The sequence below is a fragment of the Epinephelus lanceolatus genome, chromosome 1, assembly GCF_041903045.1.
Source record: "Epinephelus lanceolatus isolate andai-2023 chromosome 1, ASM4190304v1, whole genome shotgun sequence".
NCBI lineage: Eukaryota > Metazoa > Chordata > Actinopteri > Perciformes > Serranidae > Epinephelus > Epinephelus lanceolatus.
The window spans coordinates 1,977,186-1,995,472 of record NC_135734.1 but is presented as its reverse complement, the minus strand read 5'-3'; the positions used below and the strand labels follow the sequence as shown (position 1 = coordinate 1,995,472).

General features: G+C 44.9%; 1 protein-coding gene and 1 long non-coding RNA gene across 2 annotated transcripts in view; one reads left to right on the top strand and one right to left on the bottom strand.

The window, feature by feature from the left end:
* LOC144463620 (uncharacterized) overlaps positions 1-18,287 on the bottom strand; it is a 474,714-nt gene that overhangs the window by 370,170 nt on the left and 86,257 nt on the right. The window lies entirely within an intron of this gene.
* LOC144463645 (uncharacterized) lies at positions 11,780-14,005 on the top strand. The gene is made up of 2 exons (XR_013491689.1): positions 11,780-12,813; positions 12,912-14,005. It is a non-coding gene; the product is annotated as an uncharacterized LOC144463645 (long non-coding RNA).

The following is an 18,287-nucleotide window of genomic DNA, read 5'->3' as shown; positions in this document are numbered from 1 at the left end:
TCTTCCCATCAGATTCCTCTTCCTTTATTTTGAGGAAGAGACAACAAAAACAACACAAAACAAAATAAATCTACTGTGTAAATATGTTCAAAATGTTGTTTTACTGAGATGTATGAAATCCAATATGGCCGCCGCCTAGTGATGTCACAATATGCAAATTAGATTAGTTAATTTACTCCCATGACAAACTTTGGGTCATGATGAATAGTTTTCTCATTTACAGTATGCCTTTATCTCTCACCACTTTCAAGCCACAGCCCTTTGAAATGTTGAAATGAAAATGGAATATTTTCCTCAATAAACTCTGGCACCTAAACGGTTAAAATGGAGATTGTGCCCCTGTCATGTCTGCATGTAAGATTTAGGCACACACACACATCATGTTTCTGTGAGTTTGTGTGTGACAGCGGTTGCCATGGTGATGAAGTAGGTGCACCTGGCAGAAGAACAGAGAGAGACAGACAGAACACAGAGAGACCTGTTTTAGTGGAGATTTAACTCCTCGAAGAAGTTCTTCCCATTCCCAAACCGTTGGTCCAATCATGAAAATAATGTGATGATGAGAGAGATAAAGTTATACAGAAGATCTGTTTAGCAGCAGTTGAGCTGGCATGTGTGCGTCTTTAAAGCCGATACAATAAACAGTGTAGGAGGAGATGTTTTTTTTAAGAGCATGTTTCAGGCGAAATCTTACTTTGAAAGGTCAAACAGCTCACTTCCTGTTGGAATTAGGTCATGGGTGTCAGCGCGTGATTTGTAAGTCAAACAGACCAGTTTTGGTTTGATATTTCTATGACATTCCTACAGGCTGCAGTGGCCAGTTTAGTGCACCTAGGTGGCGCTAGAGAGCCCATTTTGGCACTTTAGGGGTTAATAATGTGTATTTGCTGTTTCAAATGAAGATTCTGCTGCTGTAATCTGTCCTTTAAAGACTGTGAGACACACAGACAGAGAGAGCCGTGTGTGCGTGTCTGTGTGTGCAGCCGTTGTCATGGCGATTAATGACTTGACTGCACTTGAGGGGTACACACAGAGCTCATGAGAGAGCAGATCAGGAAAGGCTGTTTATAATGGGTTTTAACTCCTCGAACAAATTCTTGCCATACCCAAACCGTTGGTCCAATCAAGAAAATAAAGTGATTGTGAGAGACAGCCACTTCTCGTGAACGCACGTGTCGTGTTTTATATTTCTTGAGTCAAAAATGTGGTCAGAGGAGCGAGTTTAAAATATATTGCACCCCAGCTGTTTCCAGAAATTTCTCCTCAGAGTTTACATGGGAGTGAATGAGAAAAAAATCGGCGCTCCCTTCACTTTGGAACCACTCAGCAAAAATGTGTACGTGTGAGAGATTCCATGTCAACATATCTGTGAGCTGGACAAATTTTCCTACGTTTTGTGGTATAAATTGTGTCTGTACAGTGAAAATTGTGGCCATGGCAGCGAGTTAAAGACAAAAGTTTTAGACGATTTTTAGAGCCTCTCCACTCTAGCTCACAGCATTCTGTGCAATACACACCCATTATAAACTGACAATTTCTCCACTTTTGCTCATGGTACTTTGAGAGGCACAGATTAAAAATGGTAAAAGATATGAAAAAGATGAAAACATGAGTGAATAGATGAGACCTGTGGCAACATTTGAGAGTTGGAATGGAGCACAAAGTATGGAGACGCTGTAAAGGCTAGAAAAAACCCAAAGATTGGTCTCTTTCTCCCCCCTGCTGCCATTCATTTCCTATGGGGCAGCTTTCGAAGATCGTCAGGACCTTTTTCTGACATCTCACCTTTAGGAGGCCATAAAATCTAAACTAATCGAGTAATGAAAAAGTTATGAATAAGATCTGATTAGAAGGAGTTGATCTGTAATGTGTGCGAGTTTGAAGCCGATACGATAAATGGTGTAGGAGGAGATGTTTTTTTAGGAAGAGCAGTTTTGAGGCGAAATCTTACTGTGAAAGGGCAAATAGCTCACTTCCTGTTGGATTTAGGTCAGGGGTGTGAGCACGAGAATTGTAGGGCTTGATGAGACGAACACAGCAGTTTTGGTTTCATGTTTCTACGACGTTCCAACGGGCCGTAGCGGCCATTTTTGTGTGCCTAGGTGGTGCTAGAGAGCCCATTTTGGCACTTTAGGAGTTAATTTCATGATTTTTCTAAAAATTTTCACCGGTTCTGATATGCGTGCCAATTTTGGTGAGTTTTTGAGCATGTTTAGGGGGTCAAATTCCAGTTCAAAGAGGCGGTGGGAGAAAGAATAATAAACGCAGCAAAAACGCAGCAAAAACAAAACTCGGCGAGGAATGCTCTGTGAGCAGTCCTCTGCCTCTAGGCTCGGTCTCTAATAAACAGAATTTTCAGCGTGTAAACAGCCAGCATATTTCAACAACTAATTCAGTAAATTAAGGGTTAATTTCCACTACACCACAGTTGGTGATGGTTGGAACAATGGACAGATGAACCATAATGGGGTTTTTTTTTTGTTTGTTTTATTTTGTTTCTGTCAAGTCTGAATGTAGCGTGTTGACAATAATAAAATGACTGTTTATTCAAATGTACCCCTCCAACAATCACCACATTAACTTGGTGGTGGGTTTTGTGTGTCCCTGTGATCCTGTGAGCTATGTAGTCCAGGGCAAATAGCCCCTGGTAGAGTCTCCCAAGGCAAAGTGGGCCCAGGGGAGGGGCCAGACTAAGGGGTTAAAGAAGACCTTGATAAAATACAGATACACATATATATCACTTCCGGTTGAGTGAACGCTGGCGCGACTGGCTGCCGCTGCTCTCCGGTAATCTTTAAGTGTTTTTATGGTTTTATGGCCTCAATGTGGCCTGAGTGGACTATTGTGATAGCACTTTGTGGGAGTTGAAGCGTCTACCTGCGTTTGACTACCGATCCAGCTACCGCTCCTGTGTTTCTATGTGCTCGCTAGCCAACACTAGCCTACCTGCTGGAAGTTAGCACCTGGCCACAGACACGATGTGGGCCAGCAAGCCTCTCATCTGGTCTGCTCTTATCTGGACTTTCCTGTTGTTTTGCCACCACCCGATGGCAGAACTGCTCCGGTATACAGCGGCAGAGCTTCTCTGGATCCGCTGGCATCTGCCCGTGCCTTCACCGCTGCCGCCGGTACTGCACCACCACCCGGACATCGCTCTCCTGCACTTATCAAAATCACCAATGATCTCCTCACTGCAGCTGACACCGGTTCACTCTCCATTTTCATCCTCCTCGACCTGAGTGCGGCCTTTGACACCATCTCACACCCCATCCTCCTCAGCAGACTCTCCTCAATTGGCATCACCCACACCCCCCTTCACTGGGTCCATTCTTATCTCACAGACCGCACTCAGTTCATACAGCTTAAATCTTTCTCCTCTGACCCTTCCCCAGTCACCACAGGTGTGCCCCAGGGCTCTGTCCTGGGGCCCCTCCTCTTCATAACCTACCTCCTCCCCCTTGGCCATATCTTCCGCAAATTTAACATTAATTTCCACTGCTTCGCGGATGACACCCAGCTCTACCTCTCTTGCAAACCTAACTCCACACTCCCACCCCCCTCCCTCACATCCTGTCTTTCTGAAATAAAATCATGGTTCACCTCTAACTTTCTAAAATTAAACAGCAATAAAACTGAATTCCTACTCATTGGCACCAAATCCACCCTATCTAAAGCTGACACCTTCTCTCTCTCCATCGACAGCTCCTTAGTCTCCCCCTCCCCTCAGATTAAGAGTCTGGGTGTCATCCTCGACAGTACACTATCCTTTCAATCTCACATTAATAGAATCACCCGGTCTGCTTATTTCCACCTGCGCTCCATCAATCGTCTCCGCCCCTCCCTCACCCCCCACACCACCGCTATCCTCGTCCATAGCCTTGTCACCTCCCGCCTTGACTATTGTAATTCACTCCTCTTCGGCCTCCCTCAAAAGTCCCTCCATAAACTTCAGCTGGTTCAGAACTCTGCTGCCCGGATCATCACCAAAACCCCCTCTTCCCACCACATCACCCCCGTCCTTCAGCAACTCCACTGGCTCCCAGTTAGTCAAAGAATCACTTACAAAATCCTTCTGTACACCTACAAGTCTATCCATAACCTCGCCCCTCCTTACCTCTCTGACCTCCTGCACGTTGTCACCCCATCCCGTGCCCTCAGATCTTCCTCCTCCCTCCATCTCACTGTACCCGCTGCCCGCCTTAGCTCTATGGGGAGCAGAGCTTTCAGCCGCTCTGCTCCCCAACTCTGGAACTCACTGCCACCTGACCTCCATAACTCTGCCACCCTGCCCATCTTCAAATCTAAACTCAAAACTCATCTGTTCAGACTTGCTTACTCTCTCTAAACTGCTTCACACAGTCCCCCTCCCTTTTTATTGTTTGTTGTCTTTTATCTTGTATTTTATATCTTTGTTTTTATATTTTCTGTACAGTGACCTTGGGTGTCCTGAAAGGCGCTTTCAAATAAAATGTATTATTATTATTATTATTATTAAAATGGCACATTTGGAAAACGAATACCTCGCCTGGTACAGGAAGGGGCTGCTCCAGTTATCGCGGTATCACTCTGCTCAGCCACCCTAGAAAAGTTTACTCCAGGAATCTGGAAATAAAAAAAAAAGGCTCAGACCGATTCGCAAACCCTGGATTCAGGAGGCGCAAGGTGATCTAGCATCCAGTCTATATGTGCTTTGTGGACTTCAAGAAAACTTACAACCAGATCCCATGGGGAGTCATGTGGGGGGTACCAGAGTTGGTGCTATGAGCAATCCATTCCTTGTCTAACCAAAGTGAGAGCTGTGTCCGCATACTTGGCACTAAGTCAAACATGTTTCCGGTGGGTGTTGGCCTCCGACAGGGTTGCCCCTTGTCACCAAATTTGGTTGTGATATTCGTGGACAGGATCTCAAGGCGCAGCTGGGTGGAGGAAGAGGTGTGGTTTATGGACCTCAGAATTGCATATCTTCTCTCTGCAGATGATGTGGTTCTGTTGGCTTCATCACATGTGACCTCCAGCAGGCACTGGGGCAGTTTGCAGCTAAGTGTGAAGGGGTTGGGTTAAGAGTCAGTCTATGGCCATGGTTCTCTGCTGTAAAACAGTGGATTGCCTCCTCTGGGTTGGGAGAGAATTATTGCCTCAAGCGAAGGAGTTTAAATATCTTGGGGTCTTGTTCACGAGTGAGTGTAGAATGGAGCGTGAGATGGATCAGCTGTTTGGCGCAGCATCTAGTGATGCAGGCGCTGTGCCAGACTGTGGTGTTGAAGATGGAGCTGAGCCAGAAAGCAAACCTTTTGATTTACTGGTCCATCTACGTCCCAACACTCACCTATGGTCATGAGCTTTGGGTTAAGACCAGAAGAATGGGACTGCGGGTACAAGTGGACGAAATTAATTTCCTCCGTAGGGTGGCTGGGCTCAGCCTTAGCACTAGAACCGCCAACGAGTAAAATTTACCTGCAGCTGCTTTTTGATTGTATGTAACTTTGTTCAAATAAAACATTCAAGTCCCCCAGTCTTTGACATTTCCTAAAAGTGTGTTATGTAGCACCCCCTATTATTAAAAATTGTCAAGATAAAGCCATATTAAAAAAAACGGCCATTTATACCCATAAGCATCAGCGGTAAAATTTACCCCTATAGAGATTGCAGTCATTTTCGCGGTATTTATTTCGCGCGATTGACAACAAAGAAGCCTTTTGTCTTCTACTGTCCACGATAGAGCTGTGACTGTTGTTTGCTAACTTTGAATATGGAGAAAAGAGAAAGAGAAATATGAACGTAAAACAGGCATTAGAGTTGCTGAACGCAGAAGAGTCTGATGGTGGGGAGATCTCTGGACTCAGAGAGCGGAGCTGTTCAGCACCAAGTTGCTGAAACACGATTAAATGGTGCTGTCTGTGTACCAATGCAAGGCGAAGAGAGACGTCAACATCCTCAGTAGGACCAGCAGGTGGCCACCTCCACCGACAGGAAGAGAAAGCCAGAGACGGTGGCATATTACAACCACACCAAAGTATGAGGTGGACATGCTGGACCAAATAGTTTGCCAGTACTCAGTGAAAAGTCATTATTGTTATTATTATTATCATTAGGTTATTATTAGGTTGATTTGAGGGGAATTTTGTCTGAGTGTTAGTAACCTTTGACACAGATGTGTTTTGCTGCCCCTTCAAGAGAAGTGTGTGGCTCCCTAGTGTGTTTTTTGACCTGTGGAGAGTAGCCTATATAGTTTTCTATACAATTGTTTGGATGCACGTGAGTCCAGGGAGGTATTCCAGGTAGGAGGTTCAGCAAACTCTGAGTCTAATCCTAAACTCTGATTCAACTTACCCTGAGATAGGAAACTCTGAGTATTCGGTTCCAGAACAGCTGATATGAATTAGTTCAATCCACTCTGAGTAGGTACGCCCAGAGTTAAAGGGATAGTGCACCCAAAAATGAAAATTCAGCCATTATCTACTCACTCATATGCCGATGGAGGCCCTGGTGAAGTTTTAGAGTCCTCACATCCCTTCGGAGATCGGCGGAGGGAGCGGCTAGCACACCTAATGGCAGACGGCGCCCCAGACTAATGTCCAAAAACACAAAATTGAATCCATAAAGTATCTCCATACTGCTCATCCGTAGTGATCCAAGTGTGCTGCAGCCGCGACATAAAAAGCTGTTTTGAAAAACGTCATATGAACTCTGTTTTTAGCCTCACTGTAGCCTGTAGCTCTGACTGCTTCTCTGTGCTCCACGCTCACGTGTGCGCGTTTAGGGTGATCGGTGATGCACGGTCTCTGAAGAGTAGCAGTCTCGCCAGTACTGATGTTCAGATTCTCAAGTGCAGGCATCGCCAATTCCCAGTCTGAGCAGCAAAGACTTTCCTCATCCGTTGGCATTGCTTTGCATTTGAAACAACTACACCACCAGGTTTCCAGTGCTCGACTCCGGTATTCTGCAGCTGGCTGAGGGTTAGGCTCATGAGCTGCGGCGGCTGCCTCGTCCAGTAGCCTGAGTTCCGTCCGTATACTTGGGCTCAAACAAATATGGCTCAACAAAGAAATGCTGTTCCTCCTCAGTTTCCAAGTCTTCAGACATGTTGGGCTGTCCTTTGCTAAAAGATCGTAGTGCAAATTATCTTTTAGCTACTGTGGTTACCAGTGGCGGCTGCTGGTCTTTCAAGGAGGGGAAGCTCATTTTCGGCCTACATCATAAAATGTGTCCATTTATTTATACGTAAATTCTACCCTCTGGGGCTGCTGCACAAGGCTAGTGTGACTGCCTGTGAGTGCTTTGGGACGGTGGAGGGGCTCACAGCAGCACCCGCTGCTCGTTGGGGACAGTAACTGCAGAGCGACAGAAGTCAGAGTCTCCAAACATGAGTACAGTCTCCAATAACACCAGAAAAAGATGCTAGATTTGTCGCTGTCGTTTTTAACAAAGAAAAAGTCACTAAGCGGATTGGAAAAGTCTCCAGATCAACTCGGAACAACGGAATGAAACTTGAAAAATGCTCCGGTGGTGGTTTATATTTCAAGATCGCTGATTCGCTCATTTCGCTGTCAATCAAAAAGGGATTCAGCCTTAGACAGATCATCCAATCATCATGCAGAAGCCCAGCGTCCAGGCCAGCCGAGGCCAGCCCACTGCCCCATAGACCCCCAGAGACGCTGAGCGTCCGATGGGCGGGACAAAACCGAGCATTTATCCAATGACTGTCTAGTTTCGCTGAAGTGGAACAACCCACTCTATGCTTCCTCACTGAAGTCTTTGGACGCTGTGCTTCGACACTGTTTAATGCACTGTGACGCTACGGGAATGAATGAGAAGAAAGTCACATCAGTGACCTGTGATAAGTATTCTCAACAAAAGTTGAACGCGTTCTAGCGCATATTTAGTCAATGAAATGTAAACACAACTACATATTTGACCACTTATTTTTTGACATTTTAGGGGAAGCTGAGCTTCCCTTGCAGTCTTAGAGCTATTGCCACTGGTGGTTATTGTTGTCTCCCCGTGCGGTGCACATGTCACGTGATTTAAACACGGGTGAGCAAAGCTCATGCTTTTGCTTGTCGCGCGCAAGCGCGCACACATGAGCGTGGAGCACAGAGAAGCAGTCAGAGCTACAGGCTACGGTGAGGCTAAAAACAGAGTTCATATGACGTTTTTCGAAACAACTTTTTATGTCACGGCTGCAGCACACTTGGATCACTACGGATGAGCAGTATGGAGATACTTTGTGGATTCAATTTTGTATTCTTGAACGTTAGTCTGGGGCGCCGTCTGCCATTAGGTGTGCTAGCCGCTGCCCCTGCCAATCTCCGCAAGGGATGTGAGAACTCTAAAACTTCACCAGGGCCTCCATCAGCATATGGGTGAGTAGATAATGGCTGAATTTTCATTTTTGGGTGCACTATCCCTTTAAGTCCATGCACAACCACAATAAAAAGCCATCGTCAATGGAGCCTCGATTCACCATGGCAACTGGAGAGAAAAAGTGATCAACTTATTTTACACCTGTGGAATTGGAGGTGCTCATGAATGCCTGGGGCGAATATGAGCATATATTTAGTAAAAAAAAAAAAGTAACACCGCTAAAGCTGCCAAGGAGAGAGAGGCGGCATGGGAGAAAATTGCTGCCCGAGTTAACGCCTAAGTTTGAATGCACTAGTCCATTCATTTAACATTTAACCACACCTAATTAAAATTGTGGCATACAGGTGAAAAAGTGGTGGAGTGGTTTTGAAAAAAAATCTGATTTTCATGTAGGTGCAATCTTACAGGGGAAAAACGCACTTGGAAGCAGCTTAAAAGGAAATATAAAAACATCATTCAAACAAGTAAGGCAGGGGCGTCGGTGGCTAGGTAGTAGAGCAGGCGCCCAATGTACAAGGCTGTTGCTGCAGTGGTCCGGGTTCAACTCCAGCCTGTGGCCCCCTGCTGCATGTCACTCCCCCCTTCTCTCCCCCCTTCACACTCATCTGTCCTGTCAATTAAAGGCCAAAATGCCCCAAAAAATAGCTAAAAAAAACTCCATAACAACAGGTAAGGCATATTTTACTTGGCCATTGTACTACTTGTACCTTTCTTTATTTTAATTCATATTTGATTTATTAAACATAGTAGCTTAAATAACCTATCATTCAGTGGCCATTTCATGTACTGTAGGCCACTAGTAATTTAAACTCCCCAAAAAATACTGTTTCAACTTTTATGTCCTCTTGCCTAATATCCTGCTTAGTAACATTTGAGTTCTACTCAGACAACAGAAAGAAAGCAGAAGCTCGCAAAATAGGTGGAGAGCCACCACCACCACTTCTGACAGAGGCTGAGGAGCTGGCCCTGAGCCAAAATTCTGCATGAGCTGAAGGCATCCCTGGGGGGAGTTCATCCAAGACACTCACTCCCCTAGACAAAAGTGCCTATGTAAGTGTATGTGTTGTTGGGACCTCAGCCACATGTTTTAAACAATAGAGAGGCCTTGACAAAACCAGCCAGTCTAAGAACAAAGGAAACGCGCCAAATTTCCACCGGTCCAGTAACTATAAAAGTGTAAATCATTTTTGAAATTCAAACTCTTGCTCCCTATTGGGCGACAGCAGCCAGGTTCAGGTGGAGTCAGACGGAACCCACTATGACGTCACTGAGACTTTAATTGCCGCTGCGCGCTGACGCCCCTCGCAATCCCTGAGTGACGAGTTGCTGGAAGGAAGCCAAAGCTTTCTGTGCACAAGTTACTGCTAGGGAGCACCTCAAACGTTTGAATTTAACTGACCTAGGCCGCCCCTTTGTTTCTTGACTTGCTGGACGAGGAAAGACACTTTTTCTTGTTGTTTTAACACTCCACAGAGCACTGGAGGAACGCTGCGCAACCCTGCCATTCCTCAGCATCTGCAGAGTTTGGAGAAACCACTTTTCTCCCGAGGAAGACAGAGCCACTGAGGCCCCGTTTTTTCAACCAAGTCGACTCAGCTGATCCCTCTTCTGCCACACCGAGGACAGCATCTTTCATCCCGCTGTAGGACGCTACAGTGGTCCCGCGCACTCATCCCGCAGCAACAGACGGGACACACGTCATCGCACCGTGCGACTCAAGTGAGAGAGCTACAGTCTGGGCAGAGACTTTATATTTAGCGTGTGACTTAAGAGTGACTTTTAACTGTGATCTTGTGAACTTTGAGGACCGCCATGTCCCTTTCTTTGATAATCTAATCATTGATTGCTGCTTGTTGTTGTGCTCGCCAGAGCAAATTGATTGTGCCGTTAGTTGTGCCGGTCGCGCGCTCACAATACGCCGCATTCCTATCTGTAACAAGGACCAGTGGACAGTAGGCTGACCCAGTCAGTCTACCAGCCTCTGAGGGATAGGAAAGTGACCACTGTGATCCTCCACGGCCGCTTTTACCTCGCGCTGATTATGAGCGCCTGCTCGCCTTTTTTCTCTCTCTCTCTCTCTCTCTCTCTCTCTCTCTCTCTCTCCCTCTCTCTCTCTCTTACCCCCTTCCCACCAAAGCAGTTCCAGTGCTGGTTCGGGGCCAGTGTATATATATATATATATATATACATACATACATACATACATATATATATATAGGCATACTGTCACTTTAAGATAAAAGGCTAGTTAATGTACCTGAACATTAATGCTGTGGAAGGACTTCCTATTGACATAGTCCCCCTCATTTTCTGCTGGAGCAGTGATGGGTATTTGGGTGCCATCTATGCACCCTAAGACATTGCAAAGCCCTGCAAAATAATAGCTAATTACTGATCTCAGTCTAAAGTTGCAGCAGAATGTCTCTAACATAATATTAAAAAATATAATATAGAATACAGAATATAATTTTAGAATATTGTCGTTGACTTCAACTGATTTCTACATCAGTTACCCGCAATCCTTTGGAATTCCTCTTTTATGTTCCTAAGAGGTTTGTGCCCAGGGAACACCACCATTATGGGCAGCAGGTGTTTGAGAGCTAGTGTCACCTTTCTGACAGCTCTACACACTGTGGCCTTTCCGATGTGTTCTGCATCACCAATATCATATTAAAAGCTACCGTTTGCAAAAAAAACGTAGCTCAATGCACAACATTTGCCAAGGTGCTGAGCATTTGCACAAAATGTGTGTGAGGTGTAGGCTGGATGTAGGCTAAAAAAAATAATCATAAAATTAACAAAAATTAATATTTGGCTGATTAGATTGTATTATTATGATTCATTTATTATTATTATTATTATTATTATTATCATTAGGCTAATATATTATTATTATTATTATTGTTATTATATTATTGCTTTTATCATTATTATTATTATTAATATAATAAGTATATTAAGTTATTTTGTAATTTTGTAGTTAAGTTAGTTGACTGGAGGGGAAATTTGACCCAGACGTGTTTTGCGCTCTATTCCAAGGAGATGTGCGGTGTTTTTGACCTGCAGAATGTATATAGTTTTGTATATAATTTTCTCTTGCACTTTATTTTATTCCCTGATGTTTTATGAACTCTGTGTTGCTTTTTATTTGGTTCTTCCTAATCTGTTCTGTTTTATCTGCTGTTTTTTTGTTCTTTTTCTGTGAAGAACCTTGTTAAGGAAAGTGTTTTTAAATAAAGTTTATTGTTATTGTCATTTTGTGAGCATAAAGGGATTACAGTAGTATATAGGGACCAGCTTTGCGCGTGCACGTGAAATGCGCGTGCGTGCGCGTGCACGTGAACCGCGCGTGCGTGTGTGCACGCGAAACGTGCGTGCGTCCCCCCCCCCCCACACACACACGCCCCTCCCCCAATCCCCTCCCCCACAAACGTCATATGAAATCCTGCTCTCATTGGTTAAACATAGCGCCTCCTTCTGGGGGTGGTTCCGAATGAAACCGTAGCTATTGGCTAATCAAAAGCCCCTCCTTGCGGCCGGATGTAGGTGGTGTGCATATATATACAAGGGATTTTCTCAGCAGGACATCCTCAACTTCTCGGACGGCGAAGCTACGGCGGGAGGAACTCTGATTTTTTTTTTCTTCAACGATCGCCTGTATTCTGCAAGACGTTTCTGCAACCATGTCTTCCTGCACCAGCAACAGTGGCATCGGGTCAAGCGACCGCCCAGGTATGTCTAATGACCCGGCGACGGTTGTGGATGCTCGGGCCCCTTACAAGAAAAGGAGACGTGTAGGAAGTGGTCTCGTTACTCCGGAGAATCGTGAATTTGAGCTAGAGCTGGAGGGGGTTAATGGGTATGTTTACAATGTTAAATATCAGGACTCTGTCGTTACACTCAGTGCGGCCACCGGTCGCAGTGTGGTTCCAGGCGTTGAAACATGGACGGTCAGTTTGATGCATAGAGATTGGAAATTGTTTTGGTCAGAGGTCTGCCCTGACCTAGACCAACCCGGTTTCCCAGAGAGTATTTATGTCTCGCAGTGGGTCAGCAAAACGGGCCCCGAGATGTACCGCGTCGAGACGGATCGTTTTAACAAACGGCGGGAGGACTTTATTTTTCTCAGTGTGTGCAAAGATCGAGAATCTGTGATCGCGAGCAGAGGCCGCGACGCATGGGGACAACAACCCTACCCTCTTACACTTCAAGAGCGTGACGAGTGGTTTAAAACTGTTTTCTTTATTCAGTGGTGCGACTGGAGATCTCTGCAGAAATTGTTTGACGAAGCTGACAAGGGCATCAGAAGAGACAGGATCCTCTCTTCTTATCAGAGTGTTAGAAAACGTCTTCTTTTCGATGATGCGCAGGCTAATGCGCGGGGTAGTCACCTTCCTTCCCTGTGCCGCCCGAAAATCATCAGACACGTCGACTACTGATAAAGCCTAGGTTAGCATAACTTTTGTATTTTTTGTCATTTTAAATTATGATAAACGGTGTATAAGATTTTAATGTTTTTTTTTTTTTTTGTTTTTTTTTTTTTACAGGTAGTGTCCTTATCAACACCTGTGACGACGATGATACTAGAGGGTGTTGGGAAAACGATTGCGGTGGTGTGGAACCCTGCACACCTCATATGAAGTCGCATGAGGCGCTGCTTGTGAAGAAGAAGGAGAAGAAGAAGGAGGAGAAGGGACATGTCTCGACACTGTCCCTGACAAAAGACGACGTGGACACGATCAAAGACTTTCTATCACGCTGCCAGTATCACGCAGGGTGGGAAAAAACAAAAGCTCTCTGCAGCGGGTGTAAAATCAGCCACCCGAGTCAGCGTCATCACTCATGCTTGTTTGAATTTGATCAGATCAGATGTATGTATTTTGACCAGATTCTGGACTCTGTATTCAAGCAGTCTCTAGGAAAAGCTCTACATTACCTGTTTGCGCAGATATCACCGGGGGCTTTCTCACAAGACAGGCTTTTAGGAGCGGCCGAGACTCTGAGACACTATCTCAGACCCGGATGTGACGGAATATCTGCCAACGAGGAAATGGAGACGATGGAGGACCACAAGCACGAGACCGCTTTACGCAACGCCTTCACCGTGTGGACCAAGTGCTGCTGCTGCTGTATATCGACAGATTTGTAATATTTACCACAGAAAAAATGATGTTGTTGTTTGGGATCACAATAGCCACGTATCTTTTGTCATGGAAAAGACGCCATGCCATGAACAGACTGACATCACTTCTGTACGGGGTAATTACCGGTGACTGTGTCCCACGCGACTGTGTTACATTCAACAACCATTTAAACGATATAAGGACAAATGTTATAAATTGGAATGATACCGTGTGTGCGGCAGCACACAGTTCATCAGCGGTTAAAGATGTGGTAACAGCATATTTCACAAACTGTAATGAGTCTGAGGCGTTTGCAACAGGCCACGTTATTTGTCTTTGTGCATTTCTTTGTGATGCGTGTGTTTTGATGATTAAAAATGGTGTGCCATTAGATGTTTGTGATGCAGTTCAGCACCTAGTGCGACACATGATAGACAGAGATGTGACGGTGTGTGTAAAATACCTAAACATGTTGAAAAACCATAAATAAATAAATAAAAGACGGTGTGTCGACCTCATTTTGGCCACTTGTGTTGTTGACTGAATATGGAGCGCACGCTAGACAAGATTTACCACGACCCCGCACACCCAGGGGGTCTTGGAGGTGTACAAAAACTTTGCGACGCTGTTAGAAAATGCACTGGGGAGGCTCCGGGGATGCCTGAAGTAAAGCGTTACTTGCAGGGGCAAGATGTGTATACCCTCCACGCTAGAGCAGCTGTACACTTCCCTAGAAATAGGGTGTTGGTTAGCGGTATTGACAAACAGTTCCAGGCCGATCTGGTGGACATGAGTGAATATTCAGCAGAAAATGACAATGTGCGCTACCTGCTGACATGTATCGATGTATTTTCTAAATATGCATGGGTTAGGTGTCTTAAAAACAAGACCGGTACATCTGTTGCAAAGGCGTTTGAAGACATTTTGAACGAAGGCCGCATACCTGTAAAACTCCAAACCGATCAGGGGACAGAGTTTTATAACAAACAGTTTCAACACCTAATGGAGGTGTATAAAATTAAACATTTCTCTACCTCAAACGAGACTAAGGCTAGCACGGTTGAACGTTTCAACAGAACATTTAAGACCCGCATGTGGAGATATCTAACGTCTGTTAATTCGCGTAGATATGTTGATGTCGTCCAGGACCTCGTCAACGCTTACAACAAGTCTCACCACAGATCGATAAAGATGGCCCCATCCGATGTAAACAAAGACAACGAGAAGCTCGTCTTTAACACGCTGTACAAGGAGAAGAAGAAACCGCCGAGGATCGTATCGTTCAAATATAATGTAGGGGACACTGTGAGAATATCAAAACTCCGAGGGGTGTTTAGAAAAGGTTATGAACAAACATATACAGACGAGTTTTTTACAATAACTAGGCGCATAGCCCGTGACCAGCCTGTGTATAGAATATCAGATTGCTCGGGTGATGAGGTAAAAGGCGCATTTTACGAGCCTGAGCTACAGCCGGTAATCATTGACAAAAACAAGGTGTTTAAAATAGAGAAAATAATATCCAGAAAAACTATAGGCCGGAAAAAGATGGCGCTTGTGAAATGGTTGGGGTGGCCTGAGAAATTTAACTCGTGGGTCTCTGAAAAGGACATCGTTGACGTGTAATATATATATATATATATATATATATATATATATATATATATATATATATATATATCACGGGGCGTTATCTGTTTACACAGCCACTTTGGAATTGTCGCACGTCCCAACAACATCAAGAAGATGGAGAACAAGAACGGATTTTATGTCACGTTACCGAGTAATGCATCGCTACACGTGTATCCTAATAACAAGATATGGCGCTACCGAACAAAATTAGCAAAACCGATCGTTCTGAGCGAACCGTACGAGGTGGGGGTTATTGAACTTCAGTACCCTAGGGTGTGGTCAACGTTCCCTGCTTCTGACGCGGACGTGTTAATATACGACAGTAAAACCAACCAGACAGCCACTATAACACTGTTTGCAGGGTTTTACGACTCCATTCCCAGAATACTAAAAGAATTTAATGCTAAATGCATCGGCAACCCGATAACATCGCGCTTAGGTCTTCAATATAACAACATTACAAATCATGTTTATTTTTCGGGAGGAGAAGGATATAAGGTGACGTTCCGCGGGAAACTGGCCGAAATATTGGGTTTTAAGCCCGGTGAGCCGTTTGAGATACCGGTGACCCCTATTTTTAAGAAAATCTACGCCAGTCCTCACCCCGCAGATATTTTTGGGGGAGTTTATAATATATACGTTTACAGCGATATCGTTGATTATCAGCTAGTGGGAGACAGCCACGCGCCGCTCCTCCGATGTATAAATATAACGCCGGAGGTAGGTCGTATGCCCACTCTGACATATGACAAGCCACACTATACATCGCTCTCCAAATCTGTCATTGACGATATCGAGATATCGTTAAAAAACGATCAAAACCAGTATATACCATTCACGTACGGAAAAGTGATTGTTAAACTACACTTTAGACCTGTGAAGCAGTATTTCTAGACCTGAGAAAATGGCCTACACACCATATGTGCGTGACGATGCCCGATATATGACATATTACATGAACCAAGCGGGTGGCGAATTACCCGGATTTATAGGTTCAAGTACACAATACGGTAACGGTTTAGGCGGCATATTTCGAGGCTTGCTTAGAATGGCTGTACCGTTATTTAAAAAAGGATTCAGCATCGCCAAGCCACATTTAAAAAACGCAGCTGTAAACATTGTAGGGGATATGGCGTCCAACATTGCCAGAAGCGCTGTATCGAGACGACAGGAAGGAAACGGGTTGATGGTGATCAGAAAAAGATTGTCCAAAAGACCCCCCTCGTCGAGGGGTCGCAGCTCCGGCAGGTCCAAAAAGCGTAAAACGACCGTCAAAGTGACACGACGCATCAGAAAGAAGTCGGCCGCCAAGAGAAGCGCAACTTCCAAAAGACGCTCGGTGATTCTGCGTAAAGACATATTCTAGTCTGAGAAGAGAAAACAACAGCACCGGCCATGGCTCTCATACACAACCAGTCGGAAGAATGTGTGAAGACGGAGCTGGATCTGTTCACAGTGCCGTACACACAGACATCCATTGAAAAATCTACATTTGTCGAAATACCCCCGGTTTCGGCATTACGGGATGCCGGGCCTCTGGAATTTTTTATATCGGCCTGCGGCGAGGATTACATTGATCTAAACGATACCTACCTGTACATGCGCGCGAGAATCACGAACCCCGATGGTACCGATTTGGCCCAAGCCGCAGATGTGGGTTTTGTCAACTACCCCGGGTGTACGTTATTCTCGCAGGTGGATATCATGTTAGGAGACAGGCTTATAACCCAATCTTCCAACACATACCCGTACCGTGGGATAATCGAGTGTTTAATCAACTACGGAAAGGACACCTTGGATACACAGTTTAGCAGCGGCCTGTTTTGTAAAGACACAGCAGACCACATGAATGTTGCCTCCATAGCCGGAGATAACGAAGGCCTAGCCGAAAGAGGGCGATACACTGTCAACAGCCGCACTGTGGAATTAATAGCACCAATACACTCCGATTTGTTTTTTCAGGAAAAGTTATTGTTAAACGGTATAGACATTTCCCTAAAATTTATTCGATCAAAGGACGAGTTTGCCTTAATGACTGCGCAAAATAATCAATACGCCGTGAAGATCGTATCGGCTAGCTTATTTGTGAAAAAGGTGGCCGTGGCACCTGCCGTTAGATTGGCGCATAGCAGGGCACTGCAGCACACTAACGCTAAATACGCTATTGACAGAGTGGCTCTGAAAACATTTTCCATACCTGCAGGAACAAGAGTGTGCAACCAGGAAAATCTTTACATGGGACAAATCCCCAAATTCGTCATCATAGGCTTTGTTGACCATGAGGCATATTCGGGGAGCTATAACCGGAACCCCTTCTGTTTTCAGCATTACGATACAGAGTTTATTAGCCTGTACGCAGACGGGCAGTCTCACCCTGCAAAGCCCTTTCAGCCACTATTTCAGAGAGGCCAGTATGTGAGAGAGTATTTCCAGCTGGTACAAACTACAGGACGTCATTTAAAAGACAGGTCTCTGGCCATATCACGTAATGATTTCGGGAATGGTTACACGTTATTCTGCTTCAATCTGGAACTGGACGACGGTCGTGCAGGGAACGTATCACTGATTAAAAGTGGTAATGTGAGGTTGGAAGTCCGTTTCAGAGTACCTCTACAGCGCACCGTTAACCTCGTGTGTTATGCTGTTTACGATTCTGTTATCGAAATATCAAACAAGAGACAAGTACTTTTGGATTATTACTAAAAAGAAGAAGAAGCGGTATCAGCCATGAACACTATAGAGCTGACCGGCATCCTCAATAAAAGAATCATTAACGGGACAAATTTTTTAGGAGTCCTGGCATGCGACCAGCTGTCAAACCATAAAGGCACAGCGTTCCCAGCCATGCTGGTTGTGAATACACATCCCTCTAACATGCCCGGTGAACACTGGCTCGCTATTTATATTACGAAACAGAAGCATGGATATTTTTTCGACAGTTTTGGAAACCCTCCCAACAGCGACAAATTTCCATCGGAGATATACAGATACCTCGTTGAAAACTGTGCAGGCGTGTATTATTCCCAGAGGCAGGTTCAGAACAACTACTCTACAACCTGTGGACAGCATTGTGTCTTTTTTCTGTGTCATATACAAAGAGGAATTCCTTTTACAAGAATATTAAACATGTATAGTGCTAATCTGGCACGCAATGATGCTATGGTGTGC